Below are 12,015 nucleotides of genomic sequence, written 5' to 3' on the forward strand. Positions count from 1 at the left end.
GATATTCACAAAAAACAGGATACAAAGGATTATAGGAGTAATAATCCCTTGTAGCCTGTTCTATTCTCTGATTAAAGTACAGTTTTGTGACGCCGTTGCGATTTTAACAAACTTTGTAACAAACTTTTTGAAAGTTCGGTACCGAACCGAACTTTTTGCAAAGTTCGTAACGAATCTGGTTCGTAACGGTTCGGTTCGCTCATCCCTATATAAGAGCATACTTTCAAAAAACACTGATATTTAGTGGGGAAACTATAAAATACTACCATCATCACCACTTACCCTGGAGTGAGAACTGTACGACAGGTGCCTAGGGCACTTAATAGTGGGACACAACTGTTTATTATGAGGTGTTTGTTCAGAAATGGAATGAAATTTCAACAGAAGCATCTTTAAAATTAATGCGTCTTATTGCGGCTTATAAAGAAGAGGCCTTAACTCATTTGCATGAGGATATTAAAAAAACACAAGCTGAATTACACGCATATAAAATACAGCAAGATTTCCAAGACATGAACAAACAAATAAAAGGAAAGTTAGCTGAATTGGAAGATATAATTGTGAAAACAAAAACAATAAAATTCCAACTTGATACTGCGGACTTTGAAACAGATATGGTATACGAATGGGGAAGATGGGAAGTGCATACCCCTAAGCCCCCTAAGCCTATACTAAAGAAAAATAATAATAAACGCAAAGCTAAGAACCACACCCCAAAAAAAGACAGTCGGCTTTAGCTCTACTGAGAACGAACAAGATAGTGTAACAGATGGAGCTACCAGTGAGTCAGATGATTCACGTGCTAAGGATTTTCCCAAGTCCAACACATACTATCGCAACAACAAAAAACGCAACACAGCTTCCTACCAACCCAAAAATACAAAAAACAAAAACGACCAAGAAGAGCAGGGAAAAAACACTGCAAGGCGTTATCCACAGAGAGAAACAAACACCAAAAAGAAATAAACGTGGTTAATTTGTCTCCCTATATTATATCCTCTTCAGAAAAAATAATTCTGGCTAGAGGATTGAATTTTGCACCTCCTTATGACTTTGATCTCTATAAAACTATCATGGATGTAAATAAATTTGCACGCCTGATCACGGTCAAAAAACACTTTTCTAATGAGGACCAACTGCAAATCAACCAGGAATTCATCACAGAAAATACTGAGGATCCAAGTGTGAACATGACCATGGCGTTTACCACCTTTGAGGAATGTGTTGCTACATCTACTCTACAAAGTTTATGTGAGAACCATAATATGGATAATAACATTAAACACATACCCGCTACAGTGAAAAAAACCATTTTTATTCAAAACAAGCAAGAACTGATTCCTTGGATGTTTTTCAACACCTTATCCAGGAGGATCTAATTGAACGTCATTGCGAGGGGACTCAGGTGAGACAATCAGAGCGCTCCAACATTTCTAAGTGTGAACAGACTGCTATAAACTCTTTAAAAAAGAACAGTGATCTGTTGGTCCGTTCTGCGGACAAGGGTGGGGCAGTGGTCCTTTTAGACAAAGGTCTTTATGTAAAATTAAACGAATCAATGCTTGCTGACAATGTAACATATAAGCACCTTTTGTCAGACCCCACAAAAACATATTGTGATGCCTTGGCTAAGTTAGCTGAGGAGGGTGTTTCTTTGGCTGTAATCACACAAGAAAGTGAATACCTTGTCCCCGACAATCCAGTTGTCCCTTTTTTCCACTCGCTCCCGAAGATTCACAAGGATCGGTTCCAGACGCCTTTGCGTCCTATCGTTGTGGGAATCGCTTCCTTGAATGAACGTTTGGGAGAGTGGATAGATTCTCTATTACAACCCCTGGTCACCAGATGTTTTGGTTATTTGAGGGACAGTAAACATATCCTGCAATCTGTGGATGCACAAACATGGAGTCCGGAATACACGCGGATTACGAGGGACATTGAAACTCTTTACACGTGTATTCCCCACTCCTTAGCCATCACAGCTGTCACATACCACCTTGAAGAGTATTCTAATTACCATCCTGATTTCATTTTGTTTATCAGACTAGCTGTAGAATTTTTGTTAACTCATAATTATTTTATGTTTAATAACAATTATTATTTAGCGTGTGTTGGAGCATCAATGGGTGCTAAATGCTCAGCAGCCATTGCTAATTTATATGTAGCCTGGTGGGAGGAGAGTTCTATTTTTGATGTTTGCAATCCGTTCAGTCAGGACATTGTTTGATATGGCCGCTACATTGATGATGTCATGATTATATGGCGCTCTGATGTGGCGGCCATACCGAACTTTATGTCCTACTGTAACAATAACCCTTTTGCGTTACGTTTTACCTACGACTGGCATAAAAATGAAATTACTTTTTTGGACATAAATTTGACTGCTTTTTCTGACAGAATTCACACTACAAACTACAGAAAACCCACTGCGGGGAACACTCTCCTACGGGCATGTCATCCCAGACACTCTGTGAGAGGTCTCCCTGTGGGAAAGTGTATTAGAATACGTAGAAACTGCTCATCTGAACAGGCGTACAAACAAGAAATGGATTCTTTGATGTTGCATTTAAAAAATAGGGGCTATCATGATATCAATAGGGCCACTACTATAGCCGGCCAAAAGGACAGAAAGGATTTGTTATATGGCCCGGGCAAATCTAAAAAACACATGTAAAAATAATGACAATTTACTTACTTTTGTGACAACATACTCTAAACAATATCACAAAGTTCATAATATTGTTAAAAAACACCTACCCATCATGTGAGATCATGTGAGAACTCTGGTGCGCAAAGGGTGCAGATTTTCCACCCGACTCCCACCCACACTAGGTTCCATGCTCTCCCCTTCATAAGTCAAAAATGAGCAAATATCAGCCACTTGGCTGGAGACTAAAGGTAACTTTAAATGTGGGGGTAGAAAGTGCACTTGCTGCAAGCATATAGAACAAACGCAGCATGTGAACAGCAACATAGACCATCAAGAACACCAAGTCCAGAGCTTTATTACCTGTAACACCACTTGGATTGTATACTTCATTAAATGCCAGACATGTAACACTGGGTATGTGGGCTGTACTAAATGAAGAATGAAAGACAAATTAAAGGAGAAGTCCGGCCAAAATTATTTTTTTACTTATGAAAAGTTATAATGTACATTAATTCTGGGAAATGCTCATATACTGCTATTTCCCTTAATTTAGTGTATCAGGAAGTGTTAGAATTCTCTCAGATGCAGTGACATCACAACGAAAGGTGTAATTCCTATGGAGTGTCCAGCAGGTGGCGCTCTTTATATGGAAGTCAATGAGTACCAAACTGTTTGGGATTACCATGTAACTGGGTCATGTGATTGGGATTACCATGTGACTGGGTCATGTGTTTGGGATTACCATGTAACTGGGTCATGTGATTGTGATTACCATGTGACTGGACCAACTGAATTCAGAAGCCCGGTGATGCTGGTTTCTCCGCCTGGCTGGACACCATATTACTCAGCAGCAGGGCCGTTTTAATACATTGGTGGGCCTAGTGCACAGGCCTCAAGAGTGGGCCCCCCCCAAACCCAGCGTTATCAGAATCGGAGCTCCACACACAGTATAATCCCCTGAAAATGTCCCCACACTGTATTAAGAGCCCCAACAATACATACGGTAGTTACCTCATAACAATATCCCCAATGATACCATTATATAATAACGCCACACCATGACCACTATCACTACAGCCCTATAACAGTTACATCCATTTACTCACAGGGGGCGTCTTCTCTCATCAGAGTCTTTCACCTTTTCTTTTTCTCTCCATCCAGCCTGGGCCACCATGAAGTCTTCTCCTGGCTGTGAATCTTCTCTCCAGAATCTGCCAGAGAAACATTTTAAGCTCCAACACATACAGTAGTAAGGTCCCCTGTACCCCTATATAGTAGTTACCCCCCTATGTACCTCTATATAGTAGTTACCCCCCTCTTTCCCCCTATATAGTAGTTACACCCCTCTGTGCTCCCCCACGGCTGTGTGCTGCCCCCAGTAGTAAAGACAGCTGTGTGCTGCCCCCAGTAGTATATAGACACCTGTGTGCTGCCCCCAGTATTATAGACTACTAGGTGCTGTTCCCAGTAGTATATATACCCCCTGTGCACCCCCCAGTAGTATATAGACCCCATTGTGCTGCCCCCAGTAGTATATAGACCCCTTGTGTGCTGCCCCCAGTACTATAGACCACTAGGTGCTGCCCCCAGTAGTATATAGCCCCCTCTGTGCTCCCCCAGTTATATATACCCGCCACTGTGCATCCCCCAGTAGTATATATACCCCCCGTGCAGCCCCCAGTAGTATATATATCCCCTGTGCTCCCCCAGTAGTATATACTTCCCCTGTGCACCCACAGTAGTATATATACCCCCCTGTGCACCCTCCAGTAGTATATATATCCCCTGTGCTCCCCCCAGTAGTATATAGCCCCCCTGTGCACCCCCCAGTAGTATATATATCCCCTATGCTCCCCCCAGTACGCTTTCCCAGTTATATGTAACCCCTGTGCACCCCATTTATATATATATATATATATATATATATCCCCTGTGCGCCCCCGAGTAGTATATAGCCCCCATGTGCGCTCCCCGTTATATATACCAGGTATATATACCCCCTGTGCGCCCCCAGTTATATATACCAGGTATATATACCCCCTGTGCGCCTCCAGTTATATATACCCCCCGTGCACCTCCCAGTTATATATCCCCTGTGCGCCCCAGTAGTGTATAGCCCCCCTCTGCACTCCCCCAATTATATATAACCCCCTGTGCGCTCCCCCAGTTATATATATATACCCCCTGTGCACCCCCAGTTATATATACCCCGCCTGTGCACCCCCCCAGTAGTATATAGCCCCCCTCTGTGCTCTCTGTTATGTATACCCCCCTGTGCACTCCCCCAATTATATATACCCCCCCGTGTGCTCCCCCAGTTATATATACCCCCGTGCACCTCCCAGTCAGGGGCGGGCTGGGCCGGGGGGCAGGAGGGCATGTGCCCCCCGGGCCGGTCTTCCCCACCAATGAGTGGGCCGCGACCCGCGGCCGACTCTCTGCAGTAGTTGAGACTGAAAGAATAGCGCGGCCGGCCGCCGCGCTATTCCCTCAGTCTCTTCCGGGCCGCCTGCTCCCCCCAGGAGCCGCAGACGTGCTGTACGCAGGCACGTCTGCAGGCACCTACATCAGGTCCCCAGCGGTGACGTCACTTCCCTGACGCGCCGCTGAGGACCTGATAGGAAAGGGAGAGGAGAGGAGCCGCCGCGCTGCAGCAGCAGGGAGAAGCTGCTGCACACTGAAGATCCGGCCCGAGGAGAGGTGAGTTGGTTTTCTTTTTTTTTAAACCCATTAACATGTGGCCACACGGGGTGGGGGGGGGGGGCTATTCTATGAGGGGGGATGCACAGGGGGGCTATTCTATATTGGGGGGATGCACAGGGGGAGCTATTCTATATTGGGGGGATGCACAGGGGGGCTATTCTATGAAGGGGGATGCACAGGGGGAGCTATTCTATGAGGGGGGATGGACAAGGAGGCTATTCTATATGGGGGGGGTGCATGGGGGGCTATTCTATGAGGGGGGGATGCACAGGGGGGCTATTCTATAAAGGAGAATGCACAGGGGGGGTATTCTATTAGGGGGGGATGCACAGGGGGCTATTCTATAAAGGAGAATGCACAGGGGGGTATTCTATTAGGGGGGGATGCACAGGGGGGCTATTCTATAAAGGAGAATGCACAGGGGGGGTATTATATTAGGGGGGGATGCACAGGGGGCTATTCTATATTGGGGGGGATGCACAGGGGGAGCTATTCTATAAGGGGGGGTGCACAGGGGGGCTATTCTATGAGGGGGGGATGCACAGGGGGGCTATTCTATGAGGGGGGGATGCACAGGGGGGCTATTCTATATTGGGGGGGATGCACAGGGGGAGCTATTCTATAAGGGGGGGATGCACAGGGGGAGCTATTCTATAAAGGAGAACGCACAGGGGGCTATTCTATGAAGGGGGATGCACAGGGGGGCTATTCTATGAGGGGGGGATGCGCAGGGGGGCTATTCTATATGGGAGGATGCACAGGGGGGCTATTCTATATTGGGGGGGATGCACAGGGGGGCTATTCTATAAGGGGGATGCACAGGGGGAGCTATTCTATAAAGGAGAACGCACAGGGGGCTATTCTATGAGGGGGGATGCACAGGGGGCTATTCTACGAGGGGGGTTGCACAAGGGGGCTATTCTATATGGGGGGATGCACAGGGGGGCTATTCTATATGGGGAGATGCACAGGGGGGGGGCTATTCTAAATGGGGGGATGCACAGGGGGGGGGGCTATCCTATATGGGGGATGCACAGGTGGGCTTTTCTTTATGGAGAGATGTGCATCGGGGGGGGGGGGCTATTCTATATGGAGAGATGTGCAGCGGGGGGCTATTCTATATGGAGGGATGTATTGATGAGGATGTTGCTGGAGCAAGAAGCCTAAAATGTCTGTCTGACAGATCCCGTGGAGAGGAGGAGTCATGGCCAGAGAAGCCTTCATGATGGCCGGAGCCAGATGGAGAAGAAAAGGAAAAGTGGACGTCTCTTCATGCAGAGAAGACGCCTACTGTGAGTCACTGAATGTAACTGCACTATAATAACTTATAAGGTCTTATAACTTATCAGGGGTGTCAAACTATGTCCCTCCAGATGTTGCAAAACTACAATTCCCGTCATGGTTTATCTGTCCAGTCATGATGGGATTTGTAGTGTTGTAATAACTGGAGGGACGGAGTTTGACAAGTGTGTTCTATTGTCAGTGTTCTTATACCGGAGATAGATAGGAGATAGATAGGAGATAGATAGGAGATAGATAGGAGATAGATAGATAGGAGATAGATAGATAGGAGATAGATAGATAGGAGATAGATAGATAGATAGATAGATAGATAGATAGATAGATAGATAGATAGGAGATAGATAGGAGATAGATAGATAGATAGATAGATAGATAGATAGGAGATAGATAGATAGATAGATAGATAGATAGATAGATAGGAGATAGATAGATAGATAGATAGATAGATAGATAGATAGATAGATAGGAGATAGATAGGAGATAGATAGATAGATAGATAGATAGATAGGAGATAGATAGATAGATAGATAGATAGATAGATAGGAGATAGATAGATAGGAGATAGATAGGAGATAGATAGGAGATAGATAGATAGGAGATAGATAGATAGATAGATAGATAGATAGATAGATAGATAGGAGATAGATAGATAGGAGATAGATAGATAGGAGATAGATAGGAGATAGATAGGAGATAGATAGATAGGAGATAGATAGATAGATAGATAGATAGATAGATAGATAGATAGGAGATAGATAGGAGATAGGAGATAGGAGATAGATAGGAGATAGATAGGAGATAGGAGATAGGAGATAGGAGATAGATAGATAGATAGATAGGAGATAGATAGGAGATAGATAGGAGATAGATAGATAGGAGATAGATAGATAGATAGATAGGAGATAGATAGATAGATAGATAGGAGATAGATAGGAGATAGATAGGAGATAGGAGATAGGAGATAGGAGATAGATAGATAGATAGATAGGAGATAGATAGGAGATAGATAGGAGATAGATAGATAGGAGATAGATAGATAGATAGATAGGAGATAGAGAGATAGATAGATAGATAGATAGATAGATAGATAGATCCAGTAGGAAATATCTATCTAGCAGCTCATTATGTAGCTTTGATTACACATGAGATCACGACCAGCTGACACATTATAATAATGAGAACCTTCTATGGGGAGGATCCTGGTATTTGTACGGTGGATGTTAGTTAGTAATGGTGGTGGTGGTGAAGGGGTTGTGATATTTGTTTCTTTTATACTGGTATTATTGGTCTTGTTATACTGGATCTCAGTTATGGTGTGGTGGTATTAGTTAGTATGGGGTGGTAATGGTTGTGGTCACAGTGACAATATATGTTTCTTATATACTGGTGTATTGGATTTGGTCAGTAACGGTATATTTCTTCTATCCCCTATTAGTTCTGTTCTGGGGTCACATCCACATACTGATCCCCCACAGAACTCTGTATACTGATCTCTCACAAAGCCTCCAGTATACAATACACCAGGAATCCTCCAAGTACAACAGCTGCAAACACTACAACTCCCAGCATTTACTTACAGTCTGCAGCCCTCAGGATATGCTGGGAGTTGTAGTACCTCCTCTGATAACAGCTGGTGCTGCAGAGATTCAGGGCTGATGGTTTTAACATGATAAGAGAACCAAAAGGGCATTACAGCACTGATAACAGGGTCACTGGGTACACAGCATGGTACCTTAAAGAGGACCTGTCACCCCCCGTGTCGGGGTGACAGGCTCCCGACCCCCTGTTAGATCCCCCTATACTCACGTGATCCCGCTGGGTCCCGCTTCCTGAGTCGGTCGGGTCACGGAGATTTCAGCGCCCGAAGCCTGGGGCGCGCGCTTAGAGATGAGTCCGATGCCCATAGAGAATGACGGAGCATCGGACTCCCCATTCATTCTCCATGGGGATCTGGCTCTGCTGTCAGCGTGCGCGCCGGGCTTCGGGCGCTGAAATCTCCGTGACCCGACCGGCTCAGGAAGCGGGACCCGGCGGATTCACGTGAGATTAGGGGGATCTAACAGGGGGTCCGGAGCCTGTCACCCCGGCACGGGGGGTGACAGGTGTCCTTTAAGGGTGCATTCACACAGACAGATTTTTGAAGCCAAAGCCAGGAATGAAGTTGAAAAGAGGAGAAATCTCAGTTTTTCCTTTATTACCTGTTCTCTGCTTATAGTCTGTTCCTGGCTTTGGCTTCAAACATCGGTCAGATAAATCTCTCTGTTTAAAGGCATCCTAAGGTACTATGCTGTGCACCTGGAGCTAGGTTCCCTTTAATCCAATAGATATATATCACAAGGGCTTTTTTAGTGGCTGGGAACATGTGGCGCATGTGTAATCTTCCTTTCCCGCACTTATTTGGGGAGGGTAATACCAGGTAAGGGCCAGGGTGGTGGATGGGCCGCTAGCCTGCCAGTCAAGGGCCAGTGCCGTGTGCTTGCCCCCCAGGCTAAAATCTGCCAGCCAGCCCCTGCTCCCAGTTATATATCCCCTGTGCGCCCCAGTAGTGTATAGCCCCCCTCTGCACTCCCCCAGTTATATATAACCCCCTGTGCACCCCCCCAGTTATATATACCCCCCTGTGCACCCCCCAGTAGTATATAGCCTCCCTCTGTGCTCTCTGTTATGTATACCCCCCTGTGCACTCCCCCAATTATATATACCCCCCGTGCGCTCCCCCAGTTATATATATACCCCCTGTGCGCTCCCCCATTTATATATATCCCCCTGTGCACTCCCCCAGTTATATATACCCCACTGTGCACCCCCTAGTAGTATATAGCCCCCCTGTTATATATACCCCCCTGTGCGCTCCCCCAGTTATATATGCGCCCTATCCCCCCCAGTAGTATATATCCCCCCCCTGTGGCACCCCTAGTAGTATAGCCCCGCGCTGTGTGCTGCCCCCCGTTATATGGCCCCCCTTTGTGCCCCCCCTCCCATATAGCAAATAAAAAATAAAAAAAACACTTTATACTCACCTGGGTCCGCGCGTTCCCCTTTAACCAGGCCTGGCTGGACACCATATTGCTCAGCAGACACTGGGCTCCTCCGCCTGTCTGGACACCATACTGCTCAGCAGACACTGGGCTCCTCCGCCTGCCTGGACACCATATTGCTCAGCAGACACTGGGCTCCTCCGCCCGGCTGGACACCATACTGCTCAGCAGACACTGGGCTCCTCCGCCTGGCTGGACACCATATTGCTCAGCAGACACTGGGCTCCTAAGCCTGGCTGGACACCATATTGCTCAGCAGACACTGGGCTCCTCCGCCTGGCTGGACACCATATTGCTCAGCAGACACTGGCCTCCTCGGCCTGGCTGGACACCATATTGCTCAGCAGACACTGGCCTCCTCGGACTGGCTGGACACCATATGTGCTCAGCTTTGGGTACCATACATGGCCAAACTTCATCTCTCTTCATCCTCTCAGATGCATCATTGAGGTCTCAGCACTCCCAGTCTTTTTTTTTATAACTTATTTTTTATTGAAGTTTTTCAGGAAATTTTACAAACAATGTAGTACAAAGTAATACAAAGCATTGCCTACAGACATAGAACAATGAACATGGGTGATTACATATCTATAAAATTAGGAATTGGAGAAAAAAAAAAAAAAAAAAACAGGATTAGTGATTCAAGCTGAAATGAAATTGAAAGTTCCAGCCTCCAGAGTATAACCAAAGGAGGAGTTCCGGCTTCAAACCATGCCGGGTGTAACAAACTAACCATAAATTAGGAGTGTACAAAGGGGGGTAATTAACAAACAATCGGTAATCAGTAAGTGAAGAAATCCAGGGTGATAACAAATAAAAAGGAGACCAAATCCAGTTTTATGAGACCAAAACTAGCCAAAACCTATTCAAGGGACACATGTACAACTCATCAGGATTGGGGATGGTAGGAGTTTAGGTATGGTTGGGATTATGTTAGGGATGAGAAGGATGTATAGTCCATCCATTTGCTCCATGCTTTCTGGAATTGGGGTAATTTGTGCAATTTTCTAGCTATTACATGTTCCATATTGTAGTTATACGCAACACCAGATGAGATTTCAGGGATAGTTGGAATTTTAGAACTCTTCCAATAAGTTGCTATTTTAGTTCTCGTAGTAGTCAACACATGCACTATAATGGAAGCATCTGAAGATGATAGGTCTTCTAGACACAGGTGTAACAGTGCCACAGTTGCCCACGGGGGATCAAATAGAAGTATCTGTCATGAATGTGCCTGTGCCGAACTCCGTGCGCCCCTTGGCTCGTGCTGCGCGCCTGAGATGGCGCTGATATTCAGTGTTTTTGTATGTTTGTGCAGTGTCCTGAACCTTGTCTGAACACTGCTCTATTTCCTTCTGTGTTTGTTCAGCCACACCCGCTTTGCCTGAGATACTCCTGGCCACTCCGGAGTTAACTCTGATGCTGGTTAGCTGGTCTGATAGACTGTTCTCTCTGCCAGTCAGGTTGCTCTTGCCCCAGGTGTTCTGAGGAGATTAGGGCTCTGGTCCAATCAGCTCCTGCACTGGACCTCTGGTCTCCTATATAGTGTCTGCCAGCCGGCCTCTCACTGCCGGATATTGAGCGCGTCTCTGCCTGGTTCTGTTTCTCTTGCTGTTTATTCTGACCCCTTTGCCTGTGTTTCTGACCATTCCTGCTAGCTGCCTGCCCCTGACCATACTGCCTGTTTATTGACCTTGCTTTTGGATTGTGATTCTGTACCGTGTTGCCCGATTGTTGTGACCCGGACTGTGGACTATTCTTTATTGTGTTTTGTCTGTCTGTCTTGTCTTTGTGTCCCACCCAGCCAGTGCAGGGACCGCCGCCCAGTTGCTCGCCGCCATCTTAGGGCGGATTGTGGCAAATTGGTAGAGGACAGTGGGCGGGGCTGTCTTGTATTGTCCTGCTGTCCGGTTCCTGACAGTATCTCTTTCAGCAGAGAGTGGAATTGTTTCCATAGAGGCTTAATCAAATGGCATTGCCACCACACGTGCAGCATGGTACCTATAGAGCTGCCACATCGCCAGCATTGATCAGAACAACACGGGTAAATTTTAGATAATCTATATGGGGTAAGGTACCATCTGTAGAGTATTTTCCTGGTTGCTTCTATGTGGTTAACACAGTGGGATACCACATTAGTTATAGTAAAGGCGTAGGACCACTGCTGCACGATTGGTGAAACGCTCAATTCTTGCTCCCATTTAGCAGGAGGCATAATGTCAGCATTAGATAAAGAGACGTATGCTTTTGTTATAGCTTTAGTCATTAAATTAGGATTATTAAAGTAGTTCTCATATGAGGTTATAGGGGGTGCAGGTACTT

Source organism: Dendropsophus ebraccatus, chromosome 11, assembly GCF_027789765.1.
Source record: "Dendropsophus ebraccatus isolate aDenEbr1 chromosome 11, aDenEbr1.pat, whole genome shotgun sequence".
NCBI classification, from domain to species: Eukaryota; Metazoa; Chordata; class Amphibia; order Anura; family Hylidae; genus Dendropsophus; species Dendropsophus ebraccatus.